The sequence below is a fragment of the Nelumbo lutea genome, chromosome 1 (assembly GCF_056320005.1).
Source record: "Nelumbo lutea isolate HS-2025 chromosome 1, American lotus-T2T, whole genome shotgun sequence".
Lineage (NCBI taxonomy): Eukaryota > Viridiplantae > Streptophyta > Magnoliopsida > Proteales > Nelumbonaceae > Nelumbo > Nelumbo lutea.
In genome coordinates, this window is record NC_142684.1 from 81,037,565 (window position 1) to 81,056,749 (window position 19,185).

At 36.8% G+C, this 19,185-nt stretch overlaps 1 long non-coding RNA gene across 1 annotated transcript; it reads left to right on the forward strand.

Moving 5' to 3' along the window:
* Nucleotides 1-618: 618 nt before the first annotated feature.
* Nucleotides 619-13,243, forward strand: LOC148875678 (uncharacterized). Its single transcript, XR_016105118.1, has 4 exons — nucleotides 619-1,087; nucleotides 12,617-12,700; nucleotides 12,795-12,872; nucleotides 12,961-13,243. It is a non-coding gene; the product is annotated as an uncharacterized LOC148875678 (long non-coding RNA).
* Nucleotides 13,244-19,185: the final 5,942 nt, after the last annotated feature.

The window sequence follows — 19,185 nt, forward strand, 5'->3', positions numbered from 1 at the left end:
TAAAGGCTCGGATTCAAATTCAAATCCTAATTGACATGGATCTAATTCGAATTTAATTTGACTCTGCTATAAATTTTTTAAAATATAAAAAAATAAATTTATTTGTTTTCAACATTTATATATAATAAATTATTATAAATATTACATAATAAATTTATTATATATATTCATATATTATACAATATATAAAATATATTTTTACACTTCTAAATATATTTATATACAATTTATATATTAAAATTAATAAAATATTATAATATAATTGAATTTAGATTTTAATCGGACCAAATGGGGTGATGAAATTTGAATCGGATCCAATCTAATTGCATAAACACATCATTTGAATCCAAAATAATTGTATCGGATGTTAAATCAGGCTTCGGATTTTCGGGCATCAGGCCTACCTGAGCCGAAACTTGAAAACAAATCCTGCAATCCCATTAGTTCCAGACAAAAAATAATTAATTTATTACTTTCAAGTATGGGATAAGTTTGGATGCCTAACCCTATCGGACCCACACCCAGAACCTCACTCTATGCCCAGCCTTGCCCCGACCCACACCTAAGACAGCATCCTAATTTATTTCAAGTAAAATAAAAAATAATAATAATTAAAACAACATTCACCCGCACGCACAAAGAAGGAAAAGAAAGGGAGCATTTGAGAGTGAGGTTTACGGAGGATGTGCGGTTGCCGAGAGAACGAAGGAGAGGAAAATAAGAAAAGAAAAGCAAGAGAAGAGAGGAGAGTATGGAGAGGAGGTGCCGGCTGTTGAGTATAGAGAGAAGGTGTCAGCTATTGAGTATAGAGAGAGAGGAGGTGCCGCTATTGAGAGAGAGGAGGTGCCGCTGCTGAGACAGAGGAGGTGTCGTTGTCGAGATAGAGGAGGTGTCGCTGCTAGAGAGAGGAGGTGCCACCGAGTATATAGAGAGACGAGCTGTCATTGTTGAGATAGAGGAGGTGCTACGGCTATGTTCTAAGTTCAAACACAAAACCCTAGAAGAAAAGGAGAAATCAGAGATAGAAATACAGAGAGAACAAAGAGAAAGGCAAATAGTAAGAGAAGAGGTGTCGTTGCATATTCAAGTAAAAAAAATTAAAACCTAAAATCATATTGGCTGAATCAATGTGTAGCTATGTGTTCTTTCTTTTTTTCTCCTTTATTATTTTTTTTCCCACGAGATGAAGCTTTCTGTCTTTAACCTGATTGTAATGTTGTGATTGCTTATTTCTCCTAAGATCGAAGTTGTTCTTTTGTTGTATTCATTGGATTATTAATCCCTTTAATGGCGTTTCTATGCTATTCCTTAAACCTCCCATGCATTTATTTTGGATATGTTAGCATTAAACCTTAGTATTAGATCATTTCTTGGTTGTTTCTTATTCTTTTACTTCTTGTTAGTAAACATCAATGTTACTTCTTTCATTTGTATAATATTCATTTTTATAAGCATTTGTATAATAGTCAATGTTTTCAATATATTTATCTGTAAAATTGTAAACAATTATTATTATTCAAAAAAAAAAAAAACGACCTGAACTCAGAGTTGTGCACTGACAACCTCACTCACAAAAATCCCTAAAATCCCAAAATACATGCAGTGTCTGTCTCTTCTCTCACAAGACAAAAGACCAGTGTACAAACCACTATGAAATTTTGCCTTGGGGTTTTTTCTCAAATTATTTCGGGGCAGATTCATGAAGTGGGTCGCCACAAATAACTCAAGGCACAAACATAACAAAGTTTTATTTTTTCACCTTGTTTTGGTCTTTAGGTTGTATATGGTTTGATAGAAAATAAAAGAGAAATAGAAGGTCGAGAAAATAAGAACTTTCCCTTGATTTTCATGTCTCTCTTACCATCTATCAAACTAAACATGACCTTGAGGCTCTCACTATTTCTCACATGGTTTTAAAAAGCTATTGAGGCAAGGCTGACCAAAAAAGTCTGGTCTCAATACCCTTTGTCTCCATTGCCAAGGCCTAGGCCTTGAGTTGTTAGAGGCCTACGCCTTTAAGCCTTTAGCCTTGTGATGTGCAAGGCCCAAAGCTTAAATAAGGACATTTTTTTGGAAATGTTGTTAAATTATATATATATATATATATATATATATATATATATATATATATATATATAGGCTGCATTTGGCATTCCTTATTTTAAGGACTTATCTCCTTTTTGCACTTAAAACGCCTCTATGAGCACTGAGTTGTTAACTACAAAAGGAGATAAGTCCTTAAAATATGGAATACCAAATGTAGCCATAGTAATCTACCAAACTTTAGTTTATGCCATTAAGGAGTCCACAACCTCCTTAAGAACTTATTCACTAAAAGACAAAGCAATATGCTTTAATAATTCAGCATATTCAGCTATTATCAAGTGACCCCTAAGTTACCTTATCCAATTTATGAATTGCATCATTAATTGTAGGATAGTTGAAAGGACTAAAATCACAAAACCAAATGATAAACCACATAAGAACAGCTTTATGACTCTCACCTTATCAATATGTTTGGCCTTATAACCACTCATGAAGGCAATCTTGTCAATTCTTCATAAGAATAGCTTTATGACTCTCACTATGTAATAAGGTGCCAACAAGCTGGTTGGTAAGGTATGTATTTTGGGCCAATTGGAGCTGGTGACTCAGTTAGAACTGAACTGTTGTGGCACTGTGGCAAGAACTAAGATTAGCAAAACAGCTTGGTCTCCAAGATTTGGAAGTGGAAGGGGATTGAAAACTGGTCATATATTAAACAATAAAAAACAATTTAGCTCCTTGGATTTACATACACACATTAGGGACATAGCTTACCTTTCAAGGTAACTCAGCACCACTTTTAATTGGATTAGAAGATGTGCAAATGGAATGATTGATGTACTGGCAAAGCAGGGGGGTCAATAGACATCTGTTTTTTTTTTTTTTTCGATAAAAGTATAGATTTTTGTATTTGGATATTTTTGGAGTGTTCCAACATGTTGTAACAAGCGTTAAATTATTTTAATGCTTAGTTAATTTCTTTGCTAATAAAAAAACTATATTATCACAATGTCTACAGAAGTGGTTGAACTTGAACTCATGAAAACTCTTCAATATTCCTAACTCAACAAGCCAGTTGTCTTTCACCACATTTATAGGAAAGCTTTGCTAGAAAAAATTACCCGTTCGGTAGGACCCAGATTGTAGCCCATCATGGTGGCCATGATCCAGACTGAATTGGTCCAAATCCAATCACCCTAATTGGAGCTCATTATGAGGGTGTTGGACTTAAATAATTTCCTAATAAAACAACCCCATTAATTAAGGGATTTGTGAGATTCAAATTTGAATTTAAATATCCTATTTATTTTGGAAACCATGGGGCTGATTACAAAGCAGGACTAGTGGCCAAATGGTATAATATGAAAAAAGGAGTTGACTACAATGAGATTTTTTCCCTTGTCTCTAAGAGAGATTCATTTAGAATAATCATGGTGTTAGTAGCTCATTATGACATGGAGCTACATCAAATGGATGTGAAAACAACCTTTCTGAATGGTGATTTGAAAGATGAAATGTACATGGAACAACTTGAAGGGTTTAAAGTGGAGGGCAGGGAACATATGGTTTGTAGACTAAAGAAGGCAATCTATGGGTTGAAACAGGCCTCCTGCCAATGGTACTACAAGTTCCACAGTGTAATTACATCTTTTGGATACAAAGAAAATGCAATGGATCAATGTACATACCTCAAGGTCGGTGGGAGTAGTTTCATCCTACTAGTGTTATATGTTGATGACATCTTGTTAGCTAGTAGGGACATAAGCCTGTTACGCCAAACAAAAGAATTTCTAAAACCAAAATTCGACATGAAGGACATGGGAGAAGCTTCTTATGTCCTAGGGATTGGGGTCCTAACAGATAGAGCCCGTAAAGTTTTGGGGTTATCCCAAAGGACCTACATTCAAAGGGTCTTAGAACGCTTTGGAATGGAAAACTGTGCACCAAGTGTAGTTCCCATTCACAAAGGAGATAAGCTTAGCAGTGAAAGCTGTCCTCAAACTGAATATGAAAAAGAGGACATGAATAAAGTTCCTTATGCATCAGCTGTGGCAGCCTGATGTATGCATAGATTTGCACAAGACCTGATATTGCATTTGCAGTGGGAGTACTAGGTAGATTTCAAAGTAACCCAGGTAGGGAACATTGGAAAGCTGCAAAGAAAGTGCTTAGGCATCTGTAGGGAACCAAACAATATATTCTCACATACAAGAAACAGGGCAAACTAAAACTGTGTGGATTCACTGATTCGGATTATGGTGGTTGCCCAAACACTAGAAAGTCCACATGGGGGTATATATTTCTGTTTGCTGGAGGAGCAATTTCTTGGAGGAGCATCAAGAAGAAGTTGAGAGTTTCCTCCATAATGGAGTAGAATTCATTGGGTGCCATGATGCTACGACACATGCAATATGGCTAAAAAACTTTATTATCGGCTTGGGCACCCTAGTATTGGATTATGTAGATAAATCGATACAACTTTACTGTGATAATGTGACAACTGTGTTTTTTCTCCAAAAATAACAAGAGCAGTAGCTAAAGCAAGTACATAGATTTGAAGTACTTGGTAGTAAGGGACAGAATACAAGAAGGCAAGGTAGACATCCAACATATCAAAACTGACAAAATGTTAGCAGACCCCATGACCAAGGGGTTGTCCCCAGTGATTTATCAAAACCATGTGAAAAACATGGGTGTTGTCAGTTCGTTGGATGAATGCAGTTTAATTTAGTGACACGTGTTGGCGCCTCCTGTATTTGCAGATGTCCCGTGGCCTTTCATATTGTGCATATATATGAGATGATAGGCTATGGATTGGAAACACAACAGGGTCCATACACTAAGGGTTGTGATGCGTAATTGTATAGTTCATGAAAGAAAACTTGTACAATCCAAGGGTACCACCATGATTTACATTATGCTAGCAACTACCTAAGTGGTTTGGTTGAATGTGTATACTTACACATTCATTGTTCTTAATCAAGCCCCTGTTCGTGTATATATATATATATATATATATATATATATATATTTATACATACATATATGTATCTTTCTCTATGGCCACCTTTCGGGCCAAGTGGGAGATTGTTAGAAAAAATATTACCCGTTGGGTAGGACCCAAATTGTGGCCCATCATGGTGGCCACGATCCAGGCTGAATTGGTCCAAATCCAATCACCCTAATTGGAGCTCATTATGAGGGTGTTGGACTTAAACAATTTCCTAATAAAACAGCCCCATTAATTAAGGGATTTGTGAGATTCAAATTTGAATTTAAATATCCCATTTATTTTGGAAACCATGGGGCTGATTGATTGACAAAATTTATGGGAATTAAATTCCCTCTAATTAGGCAAGACCTTTGATAGGAAGATTGTCTAATAGAATGACAAGAGAGAGAGGACCCCTCTCCCCTAGGCGTGTGACGTGTGATCCCTCTTGGTTTTCTCCTTCAAGCTTCACCCTCATCCTGTTCTCCCAAGAGAGTGCTCCCTATCAGCACTAAACTAAAGAGTTAACACACAAGAGAGATCTACTAAAGGTCTAAGGGGATATTACAGTTCTTGCAAGTCACTGACTACAATCAGTGTGTAGTTGTTGAGTAGCTCGACTACATTAATCCGAATCAAGGAATCAAAGTCCAGTGGGGTTCGATCCAAGGAAGCAAAAAGCGGTTTTGATCAAAACACTTATTGGTATGAGAGTTTCTTGCACAGAGGTTATGGCAACTGGAGGTAAAATTTTATTCCAACCTGTTCATTTATTTAAGTTGAACAGATTTTGGTCGACTGACAAGCTTTTCTATAAAAAAATGCAATGTCCCTCTCTTTTCACATGCTTCAGCCAACTGATAAGGGAAATCTGTTCCTCAAGATACATTCTCTAGGGTCGTGATCCCTCAATGAATGGGATGACACAGGGCTGAAGTCCTTGGGGGTAATCCACTGCTTTTGGAACATGGCGTTAAAATGGGCCCAAATCTCATTTAAGAAAATGAAATTAATCAATAAATGAGAGGATAGACATGGACATTACCCACTGCTTTTGTCTCGTCTGGAATTCATCTTTTCACATTGTAGAGGATAGACATGGACATAGACTTTGTATTATTTGATTGACCTTTTAATGGTTTAAGGATTCTGGTGAAGACAGGGTTAAAGCTATCATTTTAATCACTCCTAATACTATTTGTTTCTATAACATAGCCACTTAATATTATGAATTTTAATTTTCTTTAGGGTTAATTAATTACTTATATATACCCCGTTTAGTGCTGTTAACCAGCATTGACAAGGACTCCCACCTATAGTTTTCTGTCCTTTTTTTTTCTGATGTAAAATTACAAACTTATTTAATAAAAGCTGTATAAGTTGTATATGACTATTTTCCTATTATTTAATAACATGCCAATCTAGTTGTATTGGTATATTATTATTTTCCTTTTTTTTTATTGATGCATATCACTATTTTCTCAAAAGATACTTCAATATTATTAATGGTCAAGGAAAGAAGTGATGGCCATACTTACTAATGGTGGTGTTGGCTTGACTGACCAATAGCAACCAACATAAATGACTAACACGCTGTTAAAATGATATTTAGATTTGGATCTACTTTCATAACCAGTGGTGCCAAAGTTAAACCTGTAACCAAAAAATAAAATAAAAGCAGGTCTCTTTGAGCCATACTATAAGAGATAAGACCCTCTTTTAGGCTGTGTTTGGTTTGAAAGAAAAGGTAGGGAAAGGACTCTTCCCTTTTTTTAAGCCTCCTAACTTCTTTTACTTGATGATCAAATGAGCAGATAATGAGCATCCTACCACTATTTGGGCTGTAAATGGGTAAGATAAATTCTTGTTTTTTTTTCTGGGTAATTAGAAATTCGATCAGCCGAATTGAGATTAGATATACCCAGATACAAAGTCGATCCTATTAGTATTTGAATACAGTTTAAAATTGAAAAGGGAACAGAACAAAAGAAGAAAAGGGGACAGAAAATACAGAATAGTTGATCTGCATGCGTATGATGCTAATTTTTTTGGAAAGTATGGATGTCATGTGTACTATGTTTTGTACGTACCCCGTTGTTGGATCAATGCAGGGGTATTCTATTTATTGACTTTCATCAGTATGAATTGAGTTTAGTTTTGTTTGGGGACTGAGTTCTCTCCCTTGACTGAAACTCTAAAGTACATTAGCCAAGCTTTTCAGTACCATTCAATAATCAATTTCCAATTTTCCATTAGGACATCTACTTCCTCTTTCAAAGATCTATCCTCTGGCAGCCCACCACTCCTCTAGACCTGTCAAGTTTTTTTGTTTCTTTTCTCCCTCCATTACTAATCATGCTGGTTAGCACATCTCATGATATCATATAAATTCTGCAAAGATGCATTTAGAGCTATCAGATGCATTCTTATAAATTCCCAGAAGAAACTGGAAGTAAAACCATGAAAGAAATGCTAGAAGTAAAAATATGTAATCTACAAATAATAATAAAGAATTCCTATTTTCTTCTCCAATATTTCCTTCTGGCCCAGGTCAGGAATGATCAATGCCTAGTATCTAGAACCATGCACTGCAATGCTTGACCTGGAGGACCTGACAGAAGAGGACATGCTTAATGATCCAAGATTTCAGGTTTCTAAGAAGGGAGCATATCCATGTCTCGTGGAACAAATGGGAGTGGCAACATGGGATCATCTTGAAGGCAGTAATAGGGGGAGGTGGAGGTCTCAAAGTAGGTCTTATCCCAACTGATGGGGTTTAGGAAGTAATTGGTAGTGAGGAGAGCTCGTTTTTCAAGAAGATCCCCTTAGAGGCGCGAGGAGCAGCCTCTCCAAACAGCAAATACACAAACTACAACAGAGAAAACATGAATGTTGAAGTTAAAACAATAGTTACATTTGTGCCCAGAACAATGTTTCCCTATTTATCCCTTGTCTTGCCAAGACATCAGCAAAAGCATTAGCTGATCTCCCAACCCATTGTACTGTTATAGACATATTTCTTGTCAGCCATTTGAATTTCTTTAACTCATTTTTGTAGCCCCAAGTGACATCCTCTGGATTATTTAACCAGTCCACCACTGTCTTAGAGTCTCCTTCAATCAGAAGCTGCTCCACGCCCACTTCTTTTGCAAGAAGTATTCCTTGTATTGCAGCAAGCAGTTCTGCCCGGATAGAGTTCCCAACTCCTAAAGGGCCAGAGTAGATTAAGACAACATCTCCAGCCTCATTCCTCAGTACACCTCCCATCCCAGAGGGACCCGGGTTACCCTGGCTACTCCCATCAAAATTCAGTTTCAAAGAACCAAGATGAGGGGGGACCCAGCTAGTCACTGCCCTTCCCTTGTAGGAGGAACAACTTGCTACCAACTTCCAATCCTTCCAACAATCAGAAAAAGTAAAATGGTTAAATAATTATGGAGTCTTTATCCAATGTAAAGACCTGGACAAAATGCAGTCCTTTAAGGTTTGACTGCTTCTTCCTTTCTCTTGGAAGATTCTGGCATTCCTTTCTTTCCATACTGTCCATAACAATGCTGCTCGTGAGCATCTCCACATTTTCCTTCCTCTTTTATGGGGCCAAGAGAAGAAAGAAGGGTTAAAGATTGTGCTTACTTCTGTTGACATATCCCAACTAGACCCAAACAAAGATAGAAGCCAAGCCCAGAGCTCTGTAGTGACACTACAAGATAAAAATAGATGATTACAATCCTCACCATGAGATCTTCAAAGAATGCACCAGTTTGGTGAAATACAAAGGATGAGTCTTCTCTTTTGTAGGTTGCCCATTGTGTTTACTTTACCATGCCACACTTCCCAACACAAAGCCATCTACAAAGAATGCACCACACTTCTTTGAAAGGGAAACTCTGATGAGAGGGAGATTGACAGAGGAACTTGAAAAGGAACCACAAGAAGAAGACCCTTTGGGGTGAATGGCCCAAATCCTTTTATCAGGTTTCGAGGGATCCAACCAAACCTTATCGAGGAGACATAGAAGAGTAGACAAACACTCAATTTCCTCATCCCTTAATCCTCTATGGAAACCAAAATCCCAAGACAAAGCTGGTAAGGATAAATTCGACGGAAGGAATTTTGAGATCACCCCATTTTTATACGAGGAAACTGAGTACAATGAAGGAAAAATGTCTTTCAAAGAGAGATCTCCAACCCAAATGTCCTCCCAAAACCAAATAGAATTACCTGAACAAGCATCATACCTGACACAGATAAGGAACTGCGGAAGAACTTTGTGAATTGCTTTCCAAGGTGTGGCTAGGTTAGCCCTCCTTGACGCACCAGCATCCCAACCACTCTCTGAACATCCATGAATACTCTTCACTACTTCGTGCTAGAGTCTATCCTGCTCCAAAGGCCATCTCCACAACCACTTCCCTAACAAAGCTCTTCCATTTAAACTGAAATTGTATGGGGTTTTTATTCTCCCTATATTTGGTTTTAGTCACTCTTGAAACCAGAATGAAATCTCAAAATTGTTAATTTTTTTTTATCTTCTAGTTAATTATTAAAACAACCTGGTTTTTGGATTATATTGCAGGCAAGGTATGTGCCTGTTGTTAAATAGTTTGATTTGGTAAGTTGGTTCTTCAGGAGTATGGAGTTTTGTTTTTTATTTTTTATTTTTCATAAAAGGCACTTCCATATTGCTGTGCTTCCAAATTTGAGTAGTAATTGCTTTACACTTGAGTATCAGTATTTAGAAATGCTCATCTGTTTAATTAGGCCAATCAGTCCCCCCCACCCAAGATCCCTCCTATTTCTTCAACATTGGAGGAAATATGTGGTTAATCTGAACTGTCCATTAGATAGAACTCTGGATTGGATAGTACTTATTCTCTCTCTTAGGTGTGGTTAGATGCAACACTTAGACCTGCAAATAATTGTTCTGCTTTTATTTGTAGAAAGGTTGCCTAATCAAATCGATCAGTTGACATTTAGAGAGTGATAGATCAATACATGCACTAAGGTTGGTTGTATCATGTAGTTATTTCAAAAGTTGCACTAAGAGGGTTATGGGGTGATAGATCAATCCCTCATATTTACCTCCACCATATGAGGGAAGGTAGATTTTTGACATCCAGTATAGCTACTCCATTTAATTGGATCCCTATGGTTGTGAACTCCTTTGCTGATTACCTTGCTAGGGAGAAAGCTAATGGAACTGATTTGTACTAGGCCCTAATGTGAGAAGCAGACAGGTGTGATTAGGGATTCTCTTAGCTTTTTATGATTGTACCTTAGGGTCTAATCTATGCAAGATTTTTTCCTCTATTATTTGAAATAAAATTCTTACTAATTTATTACTGATAAAAAATAAAATTATAGTCTCAATTTATAGAGGATTTAATCTCCCTTTTCATACTCAAAAATTGACTAGAAACAACTTTAATTACTTCACAACTAATACAAAACATAGATAATCCATAGGACCACTCAAATAAGAATTTAACCTCCTAAAGTAATTCCAAATACTCATTATTAGTTCTACTAAAACTAGACAAATGAAAAACAACTTCAGCATAGGACAGGAAAATGGAAAGGCTCAAAACCCATAAGGACTAATATACATATCAGTAAAATGACCATAACCTTCTCAAAACGTGTAGGTTTGCAAAATCATGGTCTTGTTGGATAGACAACTCATTAACTTTTTCTAATGTCGCCAAATCAAGTCAAAAAGAAAGAAAGAAACAGGTTTTAAGTTTTAACACCTAAAAAATAGGTAAAAGAAAAGTGATGTAATTTCAAAGTTCATTCATTTAAGTTTCATTTGATCTTTCATAGAGAAGTAATCCCTACTGTATGCTTAAAACATTACCGAAAGAGACTGCAAAAGTAATACCACACAAGTTATTCCATCAATTCCCCAATTGTTTTATCAATCTTTTCAACTACCAACATATGGGCCTTAAATAAATAGCACACAAGCACATTTAAAGAAGAGGTTTTATCAAAGTTATTTTCCCTCCCAAAAGAGACATAATTTTTTATACAAGCTAGAAGTTTCTTCATGAACCTATTAATTACTAGATTCTAAAATCCAACCATCTCTGGATTTCCACCCAAGGCCAAACCCAGGCAGTTCATGGGTAGAGGAGACATATCACAACCAAAGCATTGAACAATAGCAACCAATGCTGCATGGAACATTTTATTTATGTTAGATGGACACTTCAAAATGGTGTTGGACCCATGTCAAAGACTCAAAAACATGTTAACACTGACCTAGCATAACAATTGAAGGGAGTCTTCTGTGTATCTTCTGTTTGTTTCAGACATGCCCTTATTCTATCTATAGCCCCTGATGGCTAGAGAAGTTTGGGACCCACAACCAATCAAACCCTTGGTGGGTTTGGAAAACTTAAAACCTGAAAGGTTTTCTCTTCTCTTGAGTCTTAAACTCGTAAAAAAGGTTTTCTAGATTATTGTCCATTAAATGCTTATCCATTAGATTGATTGACATGACCAATGCCCCTTGATGGGTTTATACTATTTTCCTGGAAGCTTCCTACTTCAAACTTTAGGGTAAGAAAAAACAATCTAGGAAGAAAAAGGCAGCATTCAAGCTGTAGACTATAGTGGGTGGTTGGCTCCAAATTTGGAATGTTAAGGGTAGTGGCCAGTCTGCAAGCTAAAAGTAGCTTTTATTTAGCAATCTTGATCTTGTACCTAAAAAAACATGAGATACATGATAGATATTGTAATTACTGTTAAGAAGAGACTAGAAATTATTCCTTAGTTTAAGAAAGAAAGAAAGAATGTTTGTTTCTGCTAGAGGTAAGAAAAAGAACATAATAGTAAAGAGAAAATAAGATTTTGAAAACAAAATAGATATTTCATGAAGAAGTGCTGGTATGTGCATTATCAAACAATTAACATGATTCTTCTCAACTTCTACACTTCTATTCGAGACCAAAACCGTGGCGGCCTTGGACTTCCACTCTAGCATTTCAATATAGAATGCATGCAACGATGTAACACTATACTGGTTTTCTTTAGAAATATCCCTAAAACCTAACCTTGATACCTGATTCAAAAACTCCTACTACATCCCCTATAACTTAGAAAGCAACAACAATTGCTCTTGTTCCATATTTGACACCCACGATAGAAGAAACCAACAGAAATCTATCTTTTCAATACAGGTAAAGAAACGTAGAAAAACATGGCACAAATGGCTGCAACCTTCTCTTAGAAAAAAGAAGAAGAAAAATGGGGGAGATAGAACTTCTTTCTACACCGAGAGAGCAAGAAACCGAAGAAGGGGAAAATGAACAGAAAGAAGAGATAAAGACCAGAGACAATAGAATGAGAGGAGAAAAACGAGGGGAATAAGAGAGCGATGAGATAGGTTTTATATGAATGGGTAAGAGTTTGATTGTAGAGTTGGGTGGAATTCATTTGAATTATGATAGGTAGTCTTTTCGTTTTGCTCTTATAGGTTCCCTAAGAATAAACAATTTCATGATGGTTTTAACTTTTTTATTCTTTGTTTAGTGTATGAAAAATATTTTACTCATATTTTTCTACTGCTTCTAGGTGCAGAGCCACGGGTCAGCAAATACTCCAGTTCAGGGTGGGAATAATTTCCATCCCATTCCTGAAGTAACACCACCAAACCTAGTAAGTTATTATAAGTTCGGTTTTATTTCTCATTTACTTACATCTTTTACCATGAAAATAATAATGCATTTTCATAACTGTCCTTTATGTGTAGAGATGTGAGTTAGCAACACCTCCAATTCATAGTGGAGATAATTCTCATCCCACTCCAGAAGTACCATCACCAAATCTGGTAATCTATTATAAGTTTGGTTTATATTTCATTTGCTCACATCTTTTAGTGTGAAAATAATATTGTATTTCTTTGTGCTTTGTAACAGATGCAAAAGCCTAGAGCAATGTCATCTCAAGTGCCTACAAGAGGGGGGAGAAGGGGAAGGAGAAATGAAAGGGAAAGGGAAAGGCACTCTGATGAGTGTTTTATTTTCCTTTATTTGTAATCTTTTTGGCAAGGAAAATACACTCTTTTGATGAGTGTTTTATTTTCCTTTTTTGTAATATTTTAATTTCATATGAACTAAAATGCGAACATTTGTAAATATATATTACCTTTTATTAAATACTATATTTCAGTTTTTTAATGATATTATCTTTTAATTTGAATGTTTCTTGTGATTTAATGAATGGATTTAAGATTTTTGTCATATATAATTGATCTAGAAACAGGTTAATATGAGCTCTATATTGGGCTATGGCAAACATACAGGTGGAGGTGTTTCATGCCACCAAAGTTTTTGATGATGCTTATTATTAAATGTCACAAAGGGAAATTTATTTTTTTTGCACTATTTGTGACATTTAAACACGTCACTAAAAGATGCCTTTTTTCATCGTTTCTTAAAACGTCACAGAAATAAACAAATAAATTTCACCAAAATTAGGCATAGGTGCCTCCTGAAAACTTTTGGTGACGTTTGCTAAACGTCATGAAAAGATTATTTTTTGTGACGTTTGCGAAAATGTGACAAAAATAAACAAATAAATGTCACCAAAATTGAGTGCAGGTCACTCTGGAAAACTTTTAGTGACGTTTAGCAAACATTACAAAAAATGGTCGTGATGATGTTATCGGAAAAGTTACAAAAATAAACAAATAAATGTTACCAAAACTAGGCATAGGTGATTCTTGAAAACATTTAGTGATGTTTGCTAAACATCACCATAACCAAAGCAAGCGTCATGAAAACCTTTGCCAACATTACATTTGGTGACAAGGGAGCAAACATCACGAAAATGTTTTCATGACATTTGTGCCATATTTGGTAACATTTGTCTAACAAATGTGCATTTTTTTTTAGTGAAAACTTATCTAAGAATACTTTTGAAACACTTTTCTAAATCCTTTTCTTTTCATCTACCAAATTTGCAAACCAGGTTCTAGCATTCATTGTAAGGTTCTTTTGGAACATCTGATTGAGTAGTTTCTCATTTAAGCCATACCGAAACATGCCACCACAAAAGATTTTCAAGTGTGTTTGTGGGCATCTTTCCCTGTCAAAATTTTCAAGGTTTGACATTTTAAACTCAGTAGGCAATTCCATGTTAGGGTATAAGTAAAACCCTCTAAAATTTGCATGTAACTCCTAGGTTTTGAACCCCTTTTAACCATTTCAACTCATCATTCATCTGCTCTACTTCAATCTTGAGGGAATCTTGGAATAGTGACTAGGTAGTGGTGATATTCATATTCTTTTTTCCTGAGGATGTAACTATGGGTTGATGTATAACCAGATTTTCAAAGTTATAGGTGGAAAATGTCCTTGACTGATGAGCATGTTTGGCTCCAGCAGTAAAGACAAAGGGAGGCAACCAATATGTTGTTCCTAGCATAAGCGTAGGGTTTTGGGATGAAAAGAGTCCAAGGGAAAATAATGCAGGAGGAAATAATGGTTGGGTTTCCATGACGAGAGCAAATTGAGCTATTTGGGATTTCTCAGCTTACAAATTGGCCAATTTAATAGATATCTCATTCAAACTTTCTTGGAGATAGAGGTAGTCACTATAAGAGGGACATGAGTTGGCACTATTGCCTCTTTGTTTGCTAGGACAACCATTTGAGAGGATGCAATTGGTCTTGGGAGGAGTTTCAGACAAGGTAAAAAATCTGGGTTGAACTACAATGCTTTTTGAATTTTGGATCTTCAAGAATAATACTTCTATAAAAGGACATCAATTAGATCATCGTGCACCATTTTCTCATATTTTGCTTATTTTGACATTCTTCTATGACCTACCTTGGGCATCTTTTTTTTCTATTTTTTTTCTTCTATCTATTTTTTTACTTTTCTATTTTTCCCTTTTTATATTTTCTTGGCTTTACTTTCCTTTTTTTGCATACATCTTACTCTCTTTTTTTTTGACTAATTTTTGTGAACATCTTATTATATAGCATATTATTGTGTTTTGTTTTTTTTTTCTTTTTTTTTACTTTTAATATGTTTTCATTTTTATTTTATTTTCATTCTGTTTTTTTTTGTTTTGGACTTTTAATTTTATTATTATTTTTTTTACATTTGCATACTTATTTTCTTTTTTTTTTTCATATTGTCACCCTATATGGGTCCTACATCTTACCACTTAAGCTATTACTTATCCATCACTACAATAAAATACATCTCTAGCGTTAATTTTCGAGAACTAGACATTTGGCAACTACTGTTAGAAATATTGATCTATAGCGGCAATCAATTAAAACTACCGTTAGAAACCAAACGCCAGCTGCAAAATGCGCGGGCTAGGTATTGTTTTCCACTTTTCCTCCCCCATGCCTCTTCAGGTTTCATCTTCTTCCCACCTCTCTCTTTCTCTCTCCCTCTCTCCCTCTCACTCTCTCTTAGTAGCACATTGGTAAATCTCTCAATCGCTCTCACTCACTCTCTATCTATATCTCTCTCACACATAGTCACACATGGCATTTGACAAGTAAATCTCTCTCTCTCTCTCTCTCTCACTCGCTCGCTCGCTCATAGCCACACATCGGTGACATTTGATTCACTGGTAATTACTCAACCGACACGCAATTTTAGAGCCTTTCCTTCTTTTTCTGATAAGTCATAGTGTTTTATTAATTAGAATCAGTTCAACTGAAGTGTATGTGAAAAAATCTTTGTGGAGAATTCTATGTGTCCATTATGCAAGATACACTCGTATATATACAATTTAGGAGATTTAGTTGCAGTAGGAAACTACCATTAGCCAAAGACCCTAGGGAACTACAACTAGCTAAAGATACATGGATGAAGATAAGATATGCATGAGGATTTCCCAATACTCCCCCTCAAATTGGCGCATGAAGATTTCAAATGCCCAATTTGTTAAAGAAACAGACGATTTATTCTTTTCCAAGAGCCTTCGTCAAGATGTCAGCCAATTGCTCTGTGGTTCGAACATGACAAGTAACAATGTTCCCATGCCGCAACTCATCGCAAACAAAATGATAGTTGACTTCGATATGCTTTGTTCTCTCGTGAAACACTGGATTTGCAGCTATATGTGAGCCGCCTGATTATCGCAATACAATCGCGCAGGTTCATCATGCACCACTCCCAAGGACAAAAGGAGTTTCTTTATCCACTTCAACTTACAGCTTGTCGCAGCCATTGAACGATATTCTGCTTTTGTTGAGGAGTGTGACACAGTATGTTGTTTTTTCATTTTCCAAGAAACCAATGACTGCCCCAACATAACAAAATAGCCGGTCAACGAACGTCATGTCAACGGGCAACTTGCCCAATCAGAGTCGCAATAAGCATACAGACGCAGATTGCTATCAGAACGTAACAATATACCTTGTCCAGGATATCCTTTCATATATCGCACTACTCGCAGAGCTGCCTCCCAATGTTCTTGCCGTGGACTCTGCATGAAATGAGCTAGGATATGAACACAATAACACAGTTCAGGTCGTGTGATGGTTAAGCATATCAACCGCCCCACTAATCGCCGATACTGATTGGGATTCTCCATTAGAGCGCCCTTTGCCAGCGCAAGATGATGATTCTATTCAATGGGCACGAGTGTTGGTTTGGCTCCCAATAGTCCACATTCCGAGATGATGTCCAGGGCATACTTCCATTGAGACAAAAGTATTCCCTTAGGGCCACGAACTACTTCAATACCTAGGAAGTACTTGAGTGGACCTAGATCTTTTATATGGAAGCATCGGTTGAGATACTCTTTAAATTTCGCAATGGCTACCGTATCATATCCCCCAACAATCAAGTCATCAACATATATCAGCACGTGCATACAAACATTGTGTTTGAAATAAGTGAACAAAGAGTAGTCAGGATACGATTGAACAAACCCGAACTGTATCAAGGCTGCTGTCAATTTCGAGAACCAACATTTGGGAGCTTGACGTAATCATAGAGATATTTCTTTAGTTTGCACTCTTTTGTTCGATCCTTAGATGTGAAACCTGGCGACAACTGCATGTATACCTCCTCATTGAAATCCCCATGTAAGAATGCATTATGTACATCCATTTGATGCACCTCTCAGTTCCTAGCGGCTGCCACAACTAAGAAGGTTCGGACTGTTGTCATTTTGTCCACAGGAGCGAACGTCTCATTGTAATCTAACCCCTTAACTTGTCTATTCCCGAGAATAACTAGGCACGTCTTATGCCTTTCAACCATCCCATCTGAATTATATTTGATCTTATAAACCCATTTACTCCCCATTGCCTTTTTCCCGAGAGGTAGAGTTTCCAATGTCCAAGTACCATTATCCTCCAGAGCCTGGATTTCCTTTCTCATAGCTTCCCTCCATTTCTCACTTTTCATTGCCTCAGAAAAGCTAGTGGGCTCGACTTCTGCAGTGACTGCAGCCAAGAAAGCTTGATGTCTAGCAGAGAAGTTAGTACATGTCACATAATTTGCTATGGGACAGGGGTCGTACCTGAGGACTTTGATTCAGAGTGGGCTTGAGTGTGAATGGGGTCTTTCAAACACCGAGCAGTGTATGTTACGTAGGGTTTTAACAGAATAGACAGCGTGCGATGTCGATGTCCCCTACCAAGTTGCTATTCTGGTGCTGTTCTTAGTGTTGGATCCACACTAATTCCGTCCTCACCACCATTGATTTCTACTTCCTGCACACTCTCTCCATCTCCTTGCTCCTCCTTTCTACCATCATCATTATTTTCAAGGCTTCCCTACCACAAATATCGGCTATATCACTCCCCCTGTCTTTATTTCCTCTATGGCTGTGAAAAACATCATCATCAACCATGGTATCAGTTGGTGCAATGGCTGGGCCAGGGTTGTCTTCCAGAGTTGCTTTTAGATTAGCGACATATGGAAATGCATTCTCATGGAAGACTACATCATGGGAGACAAAATATTCACCGCTTTCAACATCATATGCACACCAACCATTCTTTTCGTAGGGATAACCTACAAAAACACACTTCCTACTCCTTTCTCCCAACTTATCCTTGTCTCGAGGACTCCAATGAACATAGCAGAGATAGCCAAATACTCTCATTTGCTCGTATCTAGGTAGCATCCCAAACAGTATCTCATACAGAGTCTTCCCGCCAAGTACAAAAGAAGGTGTCCTGTTTATCAAGTATCCGACGGTTAAGACACACTCCCCCTAAAAACCAATGGGCAAGTTTGCTTGAAATCTCAATGCTCTCGCAACATTCAAGATATGTCTATGTTTTCTCTCCACCCGACCGTTTTGTTGCGGTGTCCCAACACACAAAGTTTGATGCAGAATGCCAGGAGTCTCAAAGTATGATTTCAAGCTTTTAAATTCTGTTCCATTATCACTTCGAATAGTCCTAACTTGCTTGCCAAATTGACGTTCTGCCATGGCACAAAATTTCTCAATAATATGTGCTACTTCACTTTTTTCCAGTAACAATTAAACCCACACAGCACGAGAATAATCATCAATAATGGTTAGAAAGTAAACTGCACCACAAGAAGCAGGTACTTTATAGGCGCCCCGTGTATCACAATGAATTAGAGAGAAACAATCATCAGTTTTATATTTACTTTCAGGAAAAATTTCCCGTGTTTGTTTTGCTTTATAACAAGCATCACATGGTTTATCTCCTTCAGTTCTACTATTTAATTTATCTACTTTAGGAAGAAAATATAATATCTGTTCAGACGGATGTCCTAACCTGCGATGCCATAACTCCCAATCATCCATACCTCTTGTTCTATTCGCCCGAACCGGTGTTGCTCCTCTAAAATGATAGACCCCATCACACTGCTCACCTGCTTCGATCAGAATCCTCAAGGTTTGGTCCTGTATCACACACAACTTGCTAGTAAAAGTGACAATACAATTTATCTCTTGCAATAATTTTGCTATAGGAATAAGGGTGCAGTTCATTCTTGGTACAAAAAGCACATGAGGTAAATAAATATTTCCACCCAAATGTAAAGTTCCTTCTTTCATTGCAGTGGTTTTCTTCCAATTGGGAAATCTAACCGGACACGGTATAATATTCCGTACATCCAACAATAAATCAATTTCTCCAGTCATATGGTGCGACACCCCGGAATCAATTATCCAATAATTAT